The sequence below is a fragment of the Pongo pygmaeus genome, chromosome 7 (assembly GCF_028885625.2).
Source record: "Pongo pygmaeus isolate AG05252 chromosome 7, NHGRI_mPonPyg2-v2.0_pri, whole genome shotgun sequence".
Taxonomy (NCBI): domain Eukaryota; kingdom Metazoa; phylum Chordata; class Mammalia; order Primates; family Hominidae; genus Pongo; species Pongo pygmaeus.
Genome location: NC_072380.2, coordinates 145,496,425 through 145,513,525, shown reverse-complemented (window position 1 = coordinate 145,513,525; position 17,101 = coordinate 145,496,425). Strand labels below are relative to the sequence as shown.

General features: G+C 37.9%; 1 protein-coding gene across 4 annotated transcripts in view; it reads left to right on the top strand.

Annotated features, from left to right (window-relative positions):
* The window catches only part of DNAAF11 (dynein axonemal assembly factor 11), a 110,673-nt gene that overhangs the window by 26,326 nt on the left and 67,246 nt on the right, over positions 1–17,101 (top strand). The window lies entirely within an intron of this gene.

The window sequence follows — 17,101 nt, the reverse complement described above, 5'->3', positions numbered from 1 at the left end:
ATAGGTGTCTTTGGTTTTACTGTCTGGATAGTAGGGGCCTTTATAGAATGAATTGAGAAGTGCTTCTTATTCGATTTTTTTCAGAGAGCTTGTAAAAAATTTGTGTTAATTCTTCTTTAAATATTTGTTAGAATACACCAGGAAAGCCATCTGTTCCTGGACTTTTCTTTTGGGACAGTTTATTGATTATTAATTTAATCTCTTTACTTATTATAGGTCTATTCAGATTTTCTATTTCTTCTTGACTCAGTTTTGGAAGGTTATGTCTTTCTAGAATTTATCTATTTCACTTAGGTTATCTCATTCTTTACCATACAGTTGTTCTTACTGCTCCCTTATTATCTTTTTCATTTTTTGTAATGTCAATAGCAAAGTCTCATCTTTCATTCCTGATTTACTAAATTTGAGTGTTCTCTTTTTTTTCTGGTTAATGTGCAGCTAACAGTTTGTCAATTTGGTCAATCTTTTCGAAGAACCAACTTTTGATTTTGTTGATTTTGTCTATTGTTTTATATTCTCTATTTTGTTTGTTTCCACTGTAATCCTTATTATTTCTTTCTCTTTGTGTTTTCTCTTTTTTCTAGTTTCTTAAGACAGACAATTAGGTTATTGATATGAGTCATTGTTTTTTATGGAGGCATAAATAAAATTCTATGAATTTTCCTATGAGCGTTACTTTTTTGCATCTAAGTTTTGATATGTTGTGCTTTTGTTTTAATTCATCTCAAAGTATTTTCTGATTTTTTTTTTGCAATTTTTTTCTTTAACCTATTACTTATATAGCAGTGTTGTTTAATTTCCACATCTTTGTGACTTTCCCACATTTTCTTATTTTACTGATTTCTAGTTTCATTACATTGAGGTCAAAGAAAGAAATACTTTCTTTGATTTTAATTACTTTAAGCTTATTGAGACTTGTTTTATGGCCCAACATTTGATCTATCCTAGAGGCTGTTCCATGTACATTTGGGAAGAATGTACATGCTGCCATTCTTGGGTTTATTGTTCTAAATATGCCTGTTAGGTCTAGCCTTTTGTTTCTTTCTTTCCTACTCTTCTATTTCCTTGCTGATATTCTAATTGTTTTATCTATTATTAAAAGCAGATTATTGCTGTCTCCAACTATTATTGTTGAATTGTCCCTAGCTCCCTTCAGTAATGTCAGTTTTTGTTTTAGATATTTTGGGACTCTGCTCTTAGGTGCATATATGTTTATTTTTTTTTATCTTTTCGATGAATTGATGTTATTATTATTATAAAATGTCCTTTTTTGTCTATAGTTACAATGTTTGCCTTAAAGTCTATTTTGTCCAGTATTAATATAGTCACTCCAGCTCTCTCTTTTTTCTTTTTGGTTACCATTTGTATGGTATAACTTTTCCTGTCTTTTACCTTTCCAACTATTTCTATCTTTGAATCTAAAATGCTTCTCTTTAAAAGGCATATAGATGAATCGTGTTTTGATTTTTAATCTATCCTGTCAATCTCTGCCTTTTAATTTGGGAGATTAACCCATTTACACCTAATGTAATTAGCAATAAGGCAGAATTTGTGTCTGCTATTTGCAATGTGTTTTCTATATATCTTATGTCTACCTTGTTCTTCTGTTTTTGGATTACTGTTTTCATTTTTGTTATTTTTTTGTGTACTATTTTAATTCCCTTATTCTTTTACTGTATATTTTTGAGTTATTTTCTTAGTGGTTTCCCTGGGAATTACAATTAATATCTTAATTTATAACAATCTAGTTCAAATTAATACCAACTTCATTTCAATAGTATACAGACTTTGCTCCTGTATAGTTGAGTTTTCCTCCCTTCGTTTATGCTATTATTGTCACATATCATATCTTTATATATTATGTGCCTATTAACATAGATTTATAATTATTTCTTTTTGCAGCCATCTTTTAAATAATTTAGGAGAAGAAAATAGGTACAAACAAAAATAAATTTATATTGTCTTTTATATTTACCTATATAGTTACCTTAAGTAATTGTTCCTATTTTATCAAATACATTTGAGTTTCTCCCTAGTGTCTTTTCATTTCAGCCTAAAAAACACTCTTTACTATTTCTTGTAGCATAGATCTGTTAGTGAAAAACTCTCATTTTTGTCTGTCTAAAAATCTTATTTATTTTCCATTTTTGAAGGAGAGTTTTCCCAGATAGGAATTATTCATTGACAATTACATTTTTACCATTTCTTCTTTCCTTCCTCCCTTCTTCCATCTATCCATCCATCTATCTACCTATTATCTTTTCCAATAACTTTCTTTTGAGTTTTTTAAATCTCCCCAAGAACTTCTTTCAGTTGGATTTTAGTAGTATTATACTGATCTTTTGTGCCTTTTAACCTGCATCTTTTATTTAAATCCATTTTTCTTGATATTGTACATTTTGAAATATTTCACCGGATTCAAATTCCCAATAATCATTTTCTTTTCATCCCTGTTTGTTTTATAGTTCAGTTCATCTACAATTAACTCTTTATTTTGGCCATACTTTTTTTTTATTATACTTGAAGTTCTGGGTACATGTGCAGAACATGCAGGCTTGTTACATAGGTATACACGTGCCATGGTGGTTTGCTGCACCCATCAACCCATCATCCACATTAGGTACTTCTCCTAATGATATCCCTTCCCTAGCTTCCCAACCCCCAACAGGCCCTGGTGTGTGATGTTCCCCTCCCTGTGTCCATGTGTTCTTATTGTTCAATTCCCACTTATGAGTGAGAACGTGTGGTGTTTGTTTTTCTGTTCTTGTGTTAGTTTTCTGAGAATGATGGTTTCCAGCGTCATCCACGTCCCTGCAAAGGACATGAACTCACCCTTTTTTATGGCTGCATAGTATTCCATGGTGTATATGTGAATTTTGGCCATACTTTTTATTCTTCTAAACTTCTGTGTTCTGATTGCTTCATTCCTGTGGTGTGTATTCTTATTTTATGGATGAGATATCTTCGAAATCTCTTTGGAGATAATTGTCAGAATGTTTTGCTGTCAATTTTTTTCATCCCCTGAATTATCCTCTTCATCTGAGGTTTTCTGTTTTATTTTGCAGGCTTCTATCTTGTGCTATTTTTCTCTAAATGTCTGGTAACATTTAGTGTCTGATTACAGTCACAAAGGATTTGGTGTATTAGGTGGCTTGTGTGACTTATTCTGCAGTTGTGAGGTTCTGCTTGCCTATCCAGCCTCAGCCTGCCTGGAAGAGCCACTGTGCACTCTGCAAGTGGGTGGGGCATGCTGACTAGCAGACTTCACTTTAGAGTGCAGGGCCATGGAATAGAGGCGGACAAGCTGCTCTCCCCACCCCACTGCCATCTGCTAATAGCTGAAACTAGGAGGACTTTACTTAGGTCATGGTGGGTTTTAGCCTATTTGCCTACTAGGGTAAAAATGGATATTCCAGTGACTATTAAGATTCTTTATTAACAATTACATAAATCTACATCATATATTTTTATTTTTCATTCTCAAAAATTACCATTACCAAAGTCATCAAACCTGGCCTCAGTCCTGGGATCAAGATGATGCTTTTCATCATTGGCATTTTTCTGCATTAGAAATGGAGTCATTGCTCTCTCCCAGCTAACACTTTACGGCCCTGTTCTCCTGTGAACAAATGGAATAATAAAATTTACTCTATGTCCGTGTTTTGTGGTAATGAAGTTTCTATCTAAAATGCCAAAGAAATAATTAAAACTGGGACTCTTGGCTGGGTTGTCCAGCGCCTGTTAATTTTGTGAAGTAAGTGTTCTTACACCCTGTGAGAAGTTCTGTTTGTGTGATTTGTTTTATTTATGTACCACTAGAGGGCAGCATTGTCACTATTGTATTTTTGAGCTTGGCAAACTGCATGCCAGCCCCGCTCCTGCCTTTTACCTGGACAGGTCTTTTTGTGCTCTGCTTTCCAGCTTTAACACGGATGAACTGGGTGTAGGGTAGGCTGAGGATTGTTTGGTAAGGGCGGTGGAGGGGGATAGTGGAAATGGAGAATGCATCCTATCTGCTGGCAAATATGTACTTTTGTTTAATTTTAAGGGCTTGAAGTGACAGAGGAGGAAGATGGGGATACACCTTCAACCCACCTGCTTAAGTAAAAATAAATTGTTTTGCTTTTTTACTTTTTTTCCTTGGATGGCAAAAAAAAATAGCTAGTATCCTTTTTTTTTTTTTTTTTTTTTTTTTTTTTTTTTTTTTTTACTTTTTCTCCTGTTGAGGATTCACCAGGGTAGAATAAAGTGCTTTTGTTTTCCATTCCTTACCCTAACCTGGAAAGAGAGGGGAAATTTCCTGTAGCATGAGCTCCCCCACCTGCCGTGGGTAGTCAGTGTTGTTGCTTTCCATGATTTTTAGACCTCAGAGGGTCACTGAGCTGGATCTCCACAGAACAAGAGATAGAGGCTGGGACTCCGCTGAAGGAAGCAGTGCCGAACTCCAGAGATGAAATTTTCTCAAGCTTGGCCAGTTTGGCAAGAATTGTTCATATTTGGGATGACAAACGTAGTTGAATTTCTTAATTGTAGGCCAAGCAGACATTAAGATTTGGCACTTTGAAAAATATAATGAACATTTGGAGGGTTTTTTATCTACAAAATTATAGCAACATCCAAAGATATATGACATTTTCACCTCATTGGAGTCTTTCAAATGTCAGTCTTTTCTTATATGAAAGAAAAATGTAATTAAAATGCCTTCTGGAACCTCCGAAATTAAACTTAAGAAATGCCACCTAACCTATCTTAAGTCAGATTACCGCAAATATATCTTCTACGTTTATAAAATTCATCTGTCATTTTTGCCAATGTAAAATAAACATAGAAACATAGAGATATAGACTGTTTTATTTATAGATATAGTTTTGTACACATCCTTCATATAGTGCCTGAGCTTACATTTTTATAATTTAACAACTGCATTGTCAAGTTTATTAATGTGTTTTATTTTTTATTTTTATTTTTTATTGTACTTTAAGTTCTAGGGTACATGTGCACAACGTGCGGGTTTGTTACATATGTATACATGTGCCATGTTGGTGTGCTGCACCCATTAACTCGTCATTTACATTAGGTATATCTCTTAATGCTATCCCTCCGCCCTCCCCCCACCCCACAGCAGGCCCCAGTGTGTTATGTTCCCCACCCTGTGTCCAAGTGTTCTCATTGTTCAATTCCCACCTGTGTGTGAGAACATGTGGTGTTTGTTTTTCTGTCTTTAAAATAGTTTGCTCAGAATGATGGTTTCCAGCTTCATCCATGTCCCTACAAAGGACATGAACTCATCCATTTTTATGGCTGCATAGTATTCCATGGTGTATATGTGCCACATTTTCTTAATCCAGTCTATCATTGATGGATATTTGGGTTGGTTCCAAGTCTTTGCTGTTGTGAATAGTGCCACAATAAATATACGTATGCATGTGTCTTTATAGCAGCATGATTTATAATCCTTTGGGTATATACCCAGTAATGGGATGACTGGGTCAAATGGTATTTCTAGTTCTAGATCCTTGAGGAATCACCACACTGTCTTCCACAATGGTTGAACTAGTTTACAGTCCCGCTAACAGTGTAGAAGTGTTCCTATTTCTCCACATCCTCTCCAGCACCTGTTGTTTCCTGACTTTTTAATGATTGCCATTCTAACTGGTGTGAGATGGTATCTCATTGTGGTTTTGATTTGCATTTCTCTGATGGCCAGTGATGATGAGCATTTTTTCATGCATCTGTTGGCTGCATAAATGTCTTCTTTTGAGAAGTGTCTGTTCATATCCTTCACCCACTTGCTGATGGGGTTTTTTTATTTTTTCTTGTAAATTTCTTTAAGTTCTTTGTAGATTCTGGATATTATCCCTTTGTCAGATGGGTAGATTGTAAAAATTTTCTCCCATTCTGTAGGTTGCCTGTTCACTCTGATGGTAGTTTCTTTTGCTGTGCAGAAGCTCTTTAGTTTAATTAGATCCCATTTGTCAATTTTGGCTTTTGTTGCCATTGCTTTTGGTGTTTTAGGCATGAAGTCCTTGCCCATGCTTATGTCCTGAATGGTATTGCCTAGGTTTTCTTCTAGGGTTTTTATGGTTTTAGGTCTAACATTTAAGTCTTTAATCCATCTTGAATTAATTTTTGTTAAGGTGTAAGGAAAGGATCCAGTTTCAGCTTTCTACATATGGCTAGCCAGTTTTCCCAGCACCATTTATTAAACAGGGAATCCTTTCCCCATTTCTTGTTGTTGTCAGGTTTGTCAAAGATCAGATGGTTGTAGATGTGTGGTGTTATTTCTGAGGCCTCTGTTCTGTTCCATTGGTCTATATCTCTGTTTTGGTACCAGTACCATGCTGTTTTGGTTACTGTAGCCTTGTAGTATAGTTTGAAGTCAGGTAACGTGATGCCTCCAGCTTTGTTCTTTTGGCTTAGGATTGACTTGGCGATGTGGGCTTTTTTTTGGTTCCATATGAACTTTAAAGTAGTTTTTTCCAATTCTGTGAAGAAAGTCATTGGTAGCTTGATGGGGATGGCATTGAATCTATAAATTACCTTGGGCAGTATGGCCATTTTCACGATATTGATTCTTCCTACCCATGAGCATGGAATGTTCTTCCATTTGTTTGTATCCTCTTTTATTTCCTTGAGCAGTGGTTTGTAGTTCTCCTTGAAGAGGTCCTTCACGTCCCTTGTAAGTTGGATTCCTAAGTATTTTATTCTCTTTGAAGCAATTGTGAATGGGAGTTCACTCATGATTTGGCTATCTGTTTGTCTGTTATTGGTGTATAAGAATGCTTATGATTTTTGCACAATGATTTTGTATCCTGAGACTTTGCTGAAGTTGCTTCTCAGCTTAAGGAGACTTTTGGCTGAGACAGTGGGGTTTTCTAAATATACAATCATGTCATCTGCACACAGGGACAAGTTGACTTCCTCTTTTCCTAGTTGAATACCCTTTATTTCTTTCCCCTGCCTGATTGCCCTGGCCAGAACTTCCAACACTATGTTGAATAGGAGTGGTGAGAGTGGACATCCCTGTCTTGTGCCAGTTTTCAAAGGGAATGCTTCCAGTTTTTGCCCATTCAGTATGATATTGGCTGTGGGTGTGTCATAAATAGCTTTTATTATTTTGAGATACGTCTCATCAGTACCTAGTTTATTGTGAGTTTTTAGCATGAAGGGCTGTTGAATTTTGTCAAAGGCCTTTTCTGCATCTATTGAGATAATCCTGTGGTTTTTGTCTTTGGTTCTGTTTATATGCTGGATTACATTTATTCATTTGCGTATGTTGGACCAGCCTTGCATCCCAGGGATAAAGCCCACTTGATCATGGTAGATAACCTTTTTGATATGCTGCTGGATTCAGTTTGCCAGTATTTTATTGAGGATTTTTGCATCAATGTTAATCAAGGATATTGGCCTGAAACTCTCTTTTTTTGTTGTGTCTCTGCCAGGCTTTGGTATCAGGATGATGCTGGCCTCATAAAATGAGTTAGGGAGGATTCCCTCTTTTTCTATTGATTGGAATAGTTTCAGAAGGAATGGTACCAGCTCCTGTTTGTACCTCTGGTAGAATTCGGCTGTGAATCCATCTGGTCCTGGACTTTTTTTGGTTGGTAGGCTATTAATTATTGCCTCAATTTCAGAGCCTGTTATTGGTCTATTCAGGGATTCAACTTCTTCCTGGTTTAGTCTTGGGATGGCGTATATGTCCAGGAATTCATCCATTTCTTCTAGATTTTCTAGTTTATTTGTGTAGAGGTGTTTATAGTATTCTCTGATGGTAGTTTGAATTTCTGTGGGATCGGTGGTGATATCCCCTTTATCATTTTTTATTGCATCTATTTGATTCTTCTCTCTTTTCTTCTGTATTAGCGTTGCTAGCAGTCTATCAATGTTGTTGATCTTTTCAAAAAACCAGCTCCTGGATTCATTGATTTTTTGAAGGGTTTTTTGTATTTCTATCTCCTTCTGTTCTGCTCTGATCTAAGTTATTTCTTGCCTTCTGCTAGCTTTTGAATTTGCTCTTGCTTCTCTAGTTCTTTTAATTGTGATGTTAGGATGTCAGTTTTAGAGCTTCCTGCTTTCTCTTGTGGTCATTTGCTATAAGTTTCCCTCTACACACTGCTTTAAATGTGTCCCAGAGATTCTGGTATGTTGTGTCTTTGTTCACATCGGTTTCTTTGTTCTCATTGGTTCTCATTGGTTTCTAATCTTTATTTCTGCCTTCATTTCGTTATGTACCCAGTATTCATTCAGGAGCAGGTTGTTCAGTTTCCATGTAGTTGAGCTGTTTTGAGTGAGTTTCTTAATCTTGAGTTCAAGTTTGATTGCACTGTGGTCTGAGAGACAGTTTGTTATAATTTCTGTTCTTTTACATTTGCTGAGGAGTGCTTTACTTCCAACTATGTGGTCAATTTTGGAATAAGTGCGATGTGGTGCTGAGAAGAATGTATATTCTGTCGATTTGGGGTGGAGAGTTCTGTAGATGTCTATTAGGTCCAGTTGGTGCAGAGCTGAGTTCAATTCCTGGATATCCTTGTTAACTTTCTGTCTCGTTGATCTGTCTAATGTTGACAGTGGGGTGTTAAAGTCTCCCATTATTATTGTGTGGGAGTCTAAGTCTCTTTGTAGGTCTCTAAGGACTTGCTTTATGAATCTGGGTGCTCCTGTATTGGGTGCATATATATTTAGGATAGTTAGCTCTTCTTGTTGAATTGATCCCTTTACCATTATGTAATGGCCTTCTTTGTCTCTTTTGATCTTTGTTGGTTTAAAGTCTGTTTTATCAGAGACTAGGATTGCAACCCTTGCTTTTTTGTTTTGTTTTATTTTCCATTTGCTTGGTAGATCTTCCTCCATCCCTTTATTTTGAGCCAATGTGTGTCTCTGCACGTGAGATGGGTCTCCTGAATACAGCACACTGATGGGTCTTGACTCTTTATCCAATTTGCCAGTCTGTGTCTTTTAATTGGAGCATTTAGCCTATTTACATTTAAGGCTAATATTGTTGTGTGAGAATTTGATCCTGTCATTATGATGTTAGCTGTCTTTATTTTGCTTGTTAGTTGACGTAGTTTCTTCCTAGCATTGGTGGTCTTTACAATTTGGCATGTTTTTGCAGTGGCTGGTACTGGTTGTTCCTTTCCATGTTTAGTGCTTCCTTCAGGAGCTCTTGTGGTGACAAAATCTCTCAGCATTTGCTTGTCTGTAAAGGATTTTATTTCTCCTTCACTTATGAAGCTAGTTAGGCTGGATATGAAATTCTGGGTTGAAAATTCTTTTCTTTAAGAATGTTGAATATTGGCCCCCACTCTCTTCTGGCTTGTAGAGTTTCTACTGAGAGATCTGCTGTTAGTCTGATGGGTTCCCTTTGTGGGTAACCCAACCTTTCTCTCTGGCTGCCCTTAACATTTTTTTCCTTCATTTCTACTTTGGTGAATGTGACAATTATGTATCCTGGAGCTGCTCTTCTCGAGGAGTATCTTTGTGGCATTCTCTGTATTTCCTGGATTTGAATGTTGTCCTACCTTGCTAGGTTGGGGAAGTTCCCCTGGATAATATCCTGAAAAGTGTTTTCCAACTTGGTTCCATTCTCCCCATTACTTTCAGGTACACCAATCAGATGTAGATTTGGTCTTTTCACATAGTCTCATATTTCTTGGAGGATTTGTTCATTTCTTTTTACTCTTTTTTCTCTAAACTTCTCTTCTCGCTTCATTTCATTCATTTGATCTTCAATCACTGATACCCCTTCTTCCACTTGATCAGCTACTGAAGCTTGTACATGCATCACGTAGTTCTCATGCCATGGTTTTCAGCTCCATCAGGTCATTTAAGGTCTTCTCTACGCTGTTTATCCTAGTTAGCCATTTGTCTAATTTTTTTCAAGGTTTTTAGCTTCTTTGCAATAGGTTCAGACATCCTCCTTTAGCTCAGAGAAGTTTGTTATTACTGATCATCTGAAGCCTTCTTCTCTCCACTTTGCCTGAAGTCATTCTCCATCCAGCTTTGTTCCGTTGCTGGCGAGGAGCTGTGTTCCTTTGGAGGAGAAGAGGCGCTCTGATTTTTAGAATTTTCAGCTTTTCTGCTCTGGTTTCTCCCCATCTTTGTGGTTTTATCTACCTTTGGTCTTTGATGATGGTGACGTACAGATGGGGTTTTGGTGTGGATGTCCTTTCTGTTAGCTTTCCTTCTAACAGTCAGGAGCCTCAGCTGCAGGTCTGTTGGAGTTTGCTGGAGGTCCACTCCAGACCCTGTTTGCCTGGGTATCACCAGTGGAGGCTGCAGAACAGCAAATATTGCAGAACAGCAAATGTTGCTGCCTGATCCTACCTCTAGAAGCTTTGTCTCAGAGGGGCACCCAGCCGTATGAGGTGTCAGTCGGCCCCTACTGGGAGGTGCCTCCCAGATGGGCTACCCGGGGGTCAGGGACCCACTTGAGGAGGCAGATTGTCCGTTCTCAGATCTCAAACTCCATACTGGGAGGACCACTACTCTCTTCAAAGCTGTCAGACATGGACATTTAAGTCCACAGAAGTTTCTCCTGCCTTTTGTTCAGCTACTCCCTGCCTCTAGAGGTGGAGTCTACAGAGGCAGGCAGGCCTCCTTGAGCTGTGGTGGGCTCCACCCAGTTCGAGCTTCCTGGCCGCTATGTTTACCTACTCAAGCCTCAGCAATGGTGGACGTCCCTCCCCCAGCCTTGCTGCCTCCTTGCAGTTCGATCTCAGACTGCTGTGCTAGCAGTGAGGGAGGCTCCATGGGCGTGGGACCCTCCAAGTCAGGCATGGGATATAATCTCCTGGTGTGCCGTTTGCTAAGACTGTTGGAATAGCACAGTATTGGGGTGGGAGTGTCCCAATTTTCCAGGTACCATTGGTCATGGCTTCCCTTGGCTAGGAAAGGGAATTCCCCAACCCCTTGTGCTTCCTGAGTGAGGTGATGGCCCCCCTTGCTTTGGCTGATGCTCTGTGGGCTGCACCCATTGTCCAACAAGCCCCAGTGAGATGAACCTGGTACCTCAGTTGGAAATGCAGAAATCACCTGTCTTCTGTGTCGCTCACACTGGGAGCTGTAGACTGGAGCTGTTCCTATTTGGCCATCTTGAAACCTCCTCCTATTGATGTGTTTTAAATGCAACCTTATTGTTTGGTGCTGGAGGTGTTTTTAATTACTTTTGTTATTGTGAATATAACTGTTCTAAACAGATTTGTATGAGTTACCTCTGTTTCCAGTTGAGATATTTGGCTGGGACATTTTTTTCCCCAGATGAAATTATAGCAATGGAGGAAAGAAGAATTTAAAAGCCTATTTTATATATTGACAGACTGCATGCTGAAAGGTATAACTCTTATGTCACAGGCTTGCTGATATATATATTTAATATTATCCATGTTTTTATTAATTTAGTAGAAATAATTATTTTGTTTCCCCTTTTCATTTATATAATTATTTTTGAAGATGTGAGGTTAATGAATTTCTTTCACCTATATAGTAAAATCTAGAATATATAAAAGCATTTATTTGTTCTTGTAAATTTTGGATATTTATCTGTTACACAATTTATATTTTTAGCATAGTAATATAATAGTTCAAAAAGTCACAGTGCTATGCTTATGTCCCTTGTCAATCCCCTCAGACCTCTAAGTCCTACTGCCTAGAGGTAGCTACTCACAATTCCCTTTGCTTCTTCTATTACAAGTGTCTAACGAATGCACTCAATATTATGCTTGTCTCCAAGTATTGCACTTACATCATGCTTATCTGCTGTTCCTTGATATTCCTATTTTAGATGTCATCTATTGACTTCCCGATGTGGACGATGCAGATTTTGTTCTCTCATACCGTCTACAAGGTTCTCAATTTTCTCCTACCCACCCTCCATGTATTTTCATATGACATTGACAGGATATCATAATGAAATATGGCATATGGACCCATTTATGGGGACTGGTCTTTTGAATTAACTGTGTTGGGAGAGGATATTACACTTGCTGCCCAACTCTCCCACATCTAATCTCTGGCCTTTCTTATCCCACCTGCCTCCTCCTGCCTTCTTCCAAGCTGGTCTCTCCATCTCCACCTGTGTCATGAATTCCAGGCAGGTCAGTCCTGGGCTGCACCTCTGCTGGGTGGTGATAACTACTTTTACTTACAGACTCAAATATGTGTTCCACGAATTGTAGCTTGAGAATTTTAAGGTGAAGATAATGATGATATTTTAATAATAAATGGCTAACACTGGCAAAGAGACTCTCTAGCACAGGGGTCCCCAAACCCTGGGTAGAGGACCGATACCTCTGGCCTGTTAGGAACCGGCTGACAGCAGGAGGTGAGCAGCGGGCCAAGAGGGTGTTAGTGCCTGAGCTCCGCCTCCTGTCCAAACAGCTGCTGCTTTAGATCCTCATAGGAGCGGAGCCCTATTGTGAACTGATCTTGTGAGGGATGTAGGTTGTGTGATCGTATGAGAACTAATGCCTGATGATCTGAGGTGAAACAGTTTCATCCCGAAACCATCCCACCCCACCATCCGTGGAAAAATGGTCTTCCATGAAACCAGTCCCTGGTGCCAAAAAGGTTGGAGACCGCTGCTCTAACATATCAGTTCAGAGAATCTTTTCAGGTGGGCCAACCTGGGTCCAAATCCCAACTCATCCATTTAGGAGCTGTGTAAGCTTTGGTAATTCCTTAGCTCATTTGCGTTGCAGTTGCAAGTATCTATTGCCAGATAGATTCCGGAAGCAGCTGTTGCTGGAGGATCTACCTCCAAGATGGTTGCTTCAGTTACCATCTGGCACTGCTTCTGGGCGTGTTTCTTTCCATAGAAGCAGATTTTGTTCTCTCTCACTGCCTTTACGATTCTCCAGGTGGCTTAGGGTCTCTGAGCGTGGTGGAGTCAAGGTAGCCAGACACTTGATCTGGCTTCTGACATGTCCCAGAGCAATTGTTTGCAGGGCAGTCCTTCCAGTGCGAGCATTTCAGACGTCTAGGCAGCCCCAGAGCTTCACTGGTTCCGCAGTCTGTTGGTCAGGCAAGTCCCTGGGGCCAGCCCCAATGCAGAGAGAAGGAGAAGGATTCGATGCCATCTCTCTATGAGAAATAGCATGAGTGCACATGATGGGCATCTCAGAGCCAAGTGCCCACACTGAGCTATCTGACCTTCAAATAAAGATAGTAATTGTGATATTTCTGTCATAGGCATGATGTTAGGATTGAATAAAATAATGTGTATGGAAGAGCTTAATATAGTAAACAGCAAATAAATATTAGCCATGTAGTTAATAAACATATTATATACCTGGAGCATACTTATGACATTTGAGAAAACGGTGCTAACTTATATCTTAGTTTTCTATCAGTTTCATGTATTTTCTCTATTTGTATACTTTAAAAAGTTCTCAACTATAACCGTGTTGCAAAATTTTGAAAAATAGAATGATGTTCAATCTTAATTCCACCATTGCTATTATCATTTTGCTGTATTTATTTTTTCTGTCTTTTACATTGTTGTAATTTTAGCACATGGGTGATGTTATATCTTATTTTTTCCATTTTCATTATATCATAAGCTCTCCTCCTCCATGCTGTGATAGTTTTCATAACCATCATTTTAAATGTCCTTATAACATTAAACATTGAATAGATGTATTAGAGTTTGCTTAACCATTTTTCTACATTGAGTCTCTTCCTACATGTGCTTATTTATTTTATATCATGTAATTTTACTTACTAGAATTTAATGTCCAACTGTAATAGTCACCTATACTCAGTCTTGTCAATTCCATTTTTTCCCTCAGTTGCTCAATTATCTTTAAAGTTGTCTCTCCTTTAGTTTTCACCTGAGCCAACTAACTAATCTACCTGTTGACTTATCTGCTGCACTTACCCATTTTCCTTCTTTGTCTTTCTCCCTCATTCTTTCTTTTCTCCTTCCCTCACTTCCTCCTCCCATCTCTTCATTTCTTCCACAAGTATTTCTTGACTTTCTATCTTACGCCAAGGAATCTTTTATGTGTGGGAAATAAAGTAATTAACAAGCCAATCTTCCCCGCTTCATGGAGCTTAAGTTCTAATGGGGAAGACAGGTCATAAACACTCAAACAAAAAAAGAAAAACATCAAGTATGACAAAGGATGTACACAAAATTAAAATGAAACAATATGTATGTTAGAGAGTATCTGATGGCCGTAAAAGGAACCAAAGAAAAGACACTGTCTACCAGGTTTCTCTACTGTAACATTACTATATTTCACTTTTAACTAATGAGTAATTTGTGGGAAGATACTTGAACATTATGTAAATATCCTATTCCTCTTCATACTTCCATGCACTGGTTTTAACATTCTAATGACTTGTTTTCATTCCATCATTCTTTTTATATTTATTAGATGACATTCTACTTTAAGAAAAAACTTCGCCTTCTCCCCCAATTTATTTGTATTTCTTGTATTGGCATGGACTCATGGATTCTTTTTTTATTCAATGAATAATGTTACCACCATTATTTAGTTTAATGATCAAAGTGTCCCAGGTTTGGCTACAGAAGCCCTTCCAAGTAGACTCTTCTGATGTTTTAAAATGTTCTTATCTTTCTTTGAGTACTTTCTTGCTTGGTGGTACATCAAGAAGTTCCAGACTCCTCTTTTCTTTTCCTACTTTTATCTATTATTTCCTTCTTTCAAATTGTTTATATTCTTGGATATAATCAGTTTATAAGGAGATTATTAATGTATTTTGTTGCAAAAGGTGATAAGAACCTGGGGTATGAGTAATAGGATTATAGTAGACGGGAAGTATATGATAAAATTTAGGAGTTAAGGTCTCTGGGGCTCAGCTAATGACATGAAGGAGTTAAGAGAGTAATTTAACTTTTAAATTTATGACTTGACCCTTAGATGTATCAAATTCATGTCTAAAACCAAAATAATGATGGTATTGAAAGAGTTTAGACATAAACAAGGCAGAGAAGCTGTGTTGAGGAATGGAGAATAAGAGGAAATAGGGAGAATTCCATTTTGAACATGTTGAATGTAATATGTCTTGCAGACATTTGGAAATAGGAGTATGATATTCAGATAGTGGGTTATCATTTGGAAATCATCAGAATCTGGGGTTAGTTAAACCAATAACCATAACTGTTGTCATCAAGAAGATGATGACAGAAAATACTGGGCCAAGAGTAGAACTCTGGGATATATCACCATTGAAGGGATAGAGAAGTTTATAAAAGAGATGAAGAGGAACAGACTACAGTATAAGGAGAACAAGGAGAGAGTAGTATCGCTGTTACCAAGATGGCTGAGAATTTTAAGAGATAATTCATGATAAATTGTGCCATATGCAGCAGATTGTTCTAGTGAAAAGTGGGTTGAAGAAGGTCTATTAGACTTGCTAATATCATGGTCTTTGGTAACCTTTAGAGAAGCAAATCTTGTAGAATGCCAGAAACAATGGGTTGAATGAATATAGGTTTAGGGTAGCTTACAATGTCTAATGGGCATTGCCTACTTCTGGATTCTGTGTTTGCACATTTAATTTTCTTTTCCTTGTATTTTTTTCTCGTTTTATCTTTTCTCTATGTTAGACATAAATGTGAACTCAGGCACCATGTTTTGTTTTGTTTTTTTATCAGTTTATCCTAAAGAGCTTGCCCAGCAACATCTATGTAGCAGGCAACCTGTAACTCCTATGTGGGTGGATGAATGGATGGATGGATATAGAGTGAGGTCCTATATCTGGAAGTTCTAAGATAGAGGTAACTTATTTGGAGGAGATTGGCTTGGGATCTGACTTAATAAGAAGAAAACGTGGAATTCTGGACAAGATTGAGTCAGGTGATAGAATCTAGGAACAGGGAGAGAACACCATCATTTAGTGAAGTTGGTTCCATTATATAGCCTTCAGAATTGAGGAAACCTCACCAAAGGTGATACAGTTGCATAGCTATGAACCAATCTGAATCAAATTCATATTGGTGATGTTAATCTATCAGGAACCAAAATTCACTCTAAATTTATATAGCCACAGAAAAATTACAAAAAAGTATATAATAAGGAATCATAATGGAAGGGTGTGTAGAACTTTGAAGAAATAAATGCAGAACAAGGTGGACCTGGGGTATTAGCTGGGGAAGGCTTTCTAGACATTGGAGGCTGCAAAATCTGCCATGTTAATCCCACAAGCATGAGGCAGTCATAGGGAGAGAGAATCTTATATTGAACCAAGCCCCCAAAGGCTGCTGCATAAACTAGGTCAACACTTCTTAGTTCACAGAAAGAAACTGCAAGATTTCTGCTCATGAGACAGCTGTGCTTGCTTCTTTCCACGTAGGTACATTGTCCAAGAAGCCATATGATAATTAGAGTGCTCATTGAGCTATTATAATCATAGCTCATGTTTACTGACACTCTCGGTGGCAAGCATTATGCTAAGCGCTTTACATGAGTCATCGTATATTATCTTCACTACTTCTGACTCTGGTACCAATACTATTATAATTCTATAGATGAGCAGGCTGAAGCTTGTAACTTACCCAAGGTCACATTAGCAAGGATGAGGTAGAGGAAGCACTTGAACTTGTATCTGTCTAATTCCCAAGTCTGGACTCCTAGCCACCAAATTTGCATGGAATGTGAATGAGGGGATTAATTCAAATTCAAATTTAGATTTCGATTCAAGTTTCTATAGCATCTGGCTATCTCTGTAATGAAGGTGGATGGGTCAGATTTACTATAAAACCCTACTTCAGTGACTCACCCTTTTTCTATTATTCCTTTGAACATCAAAACGTCTTATTCTTCACTTTTGTTAATACCTTCAGTTCAGTTCTTGGTGGCCTTAGAGCCATTCTCTCTCTGCTAGGTGACTTTGCAAATATTGGTTTGGATGCACTGGTTTTATGAAATGCCTTTCTTTTTGGAGAAACTTTCCACTATCACCCTCCAAGATGAAATATGTCCTACCGACCTGCTAAAACTCAAGAGGACAGGTTCCAGGTGCCCTCTCTAGTAGGAGTTTTGTTCTGAGGTAGCATCCACTGTAGTAGCAGCTTATGCTTTTCCTTTTTTCATGCCAGATAATGACCAAATCAAAAAAATTAACCAGCCTTGTAAAT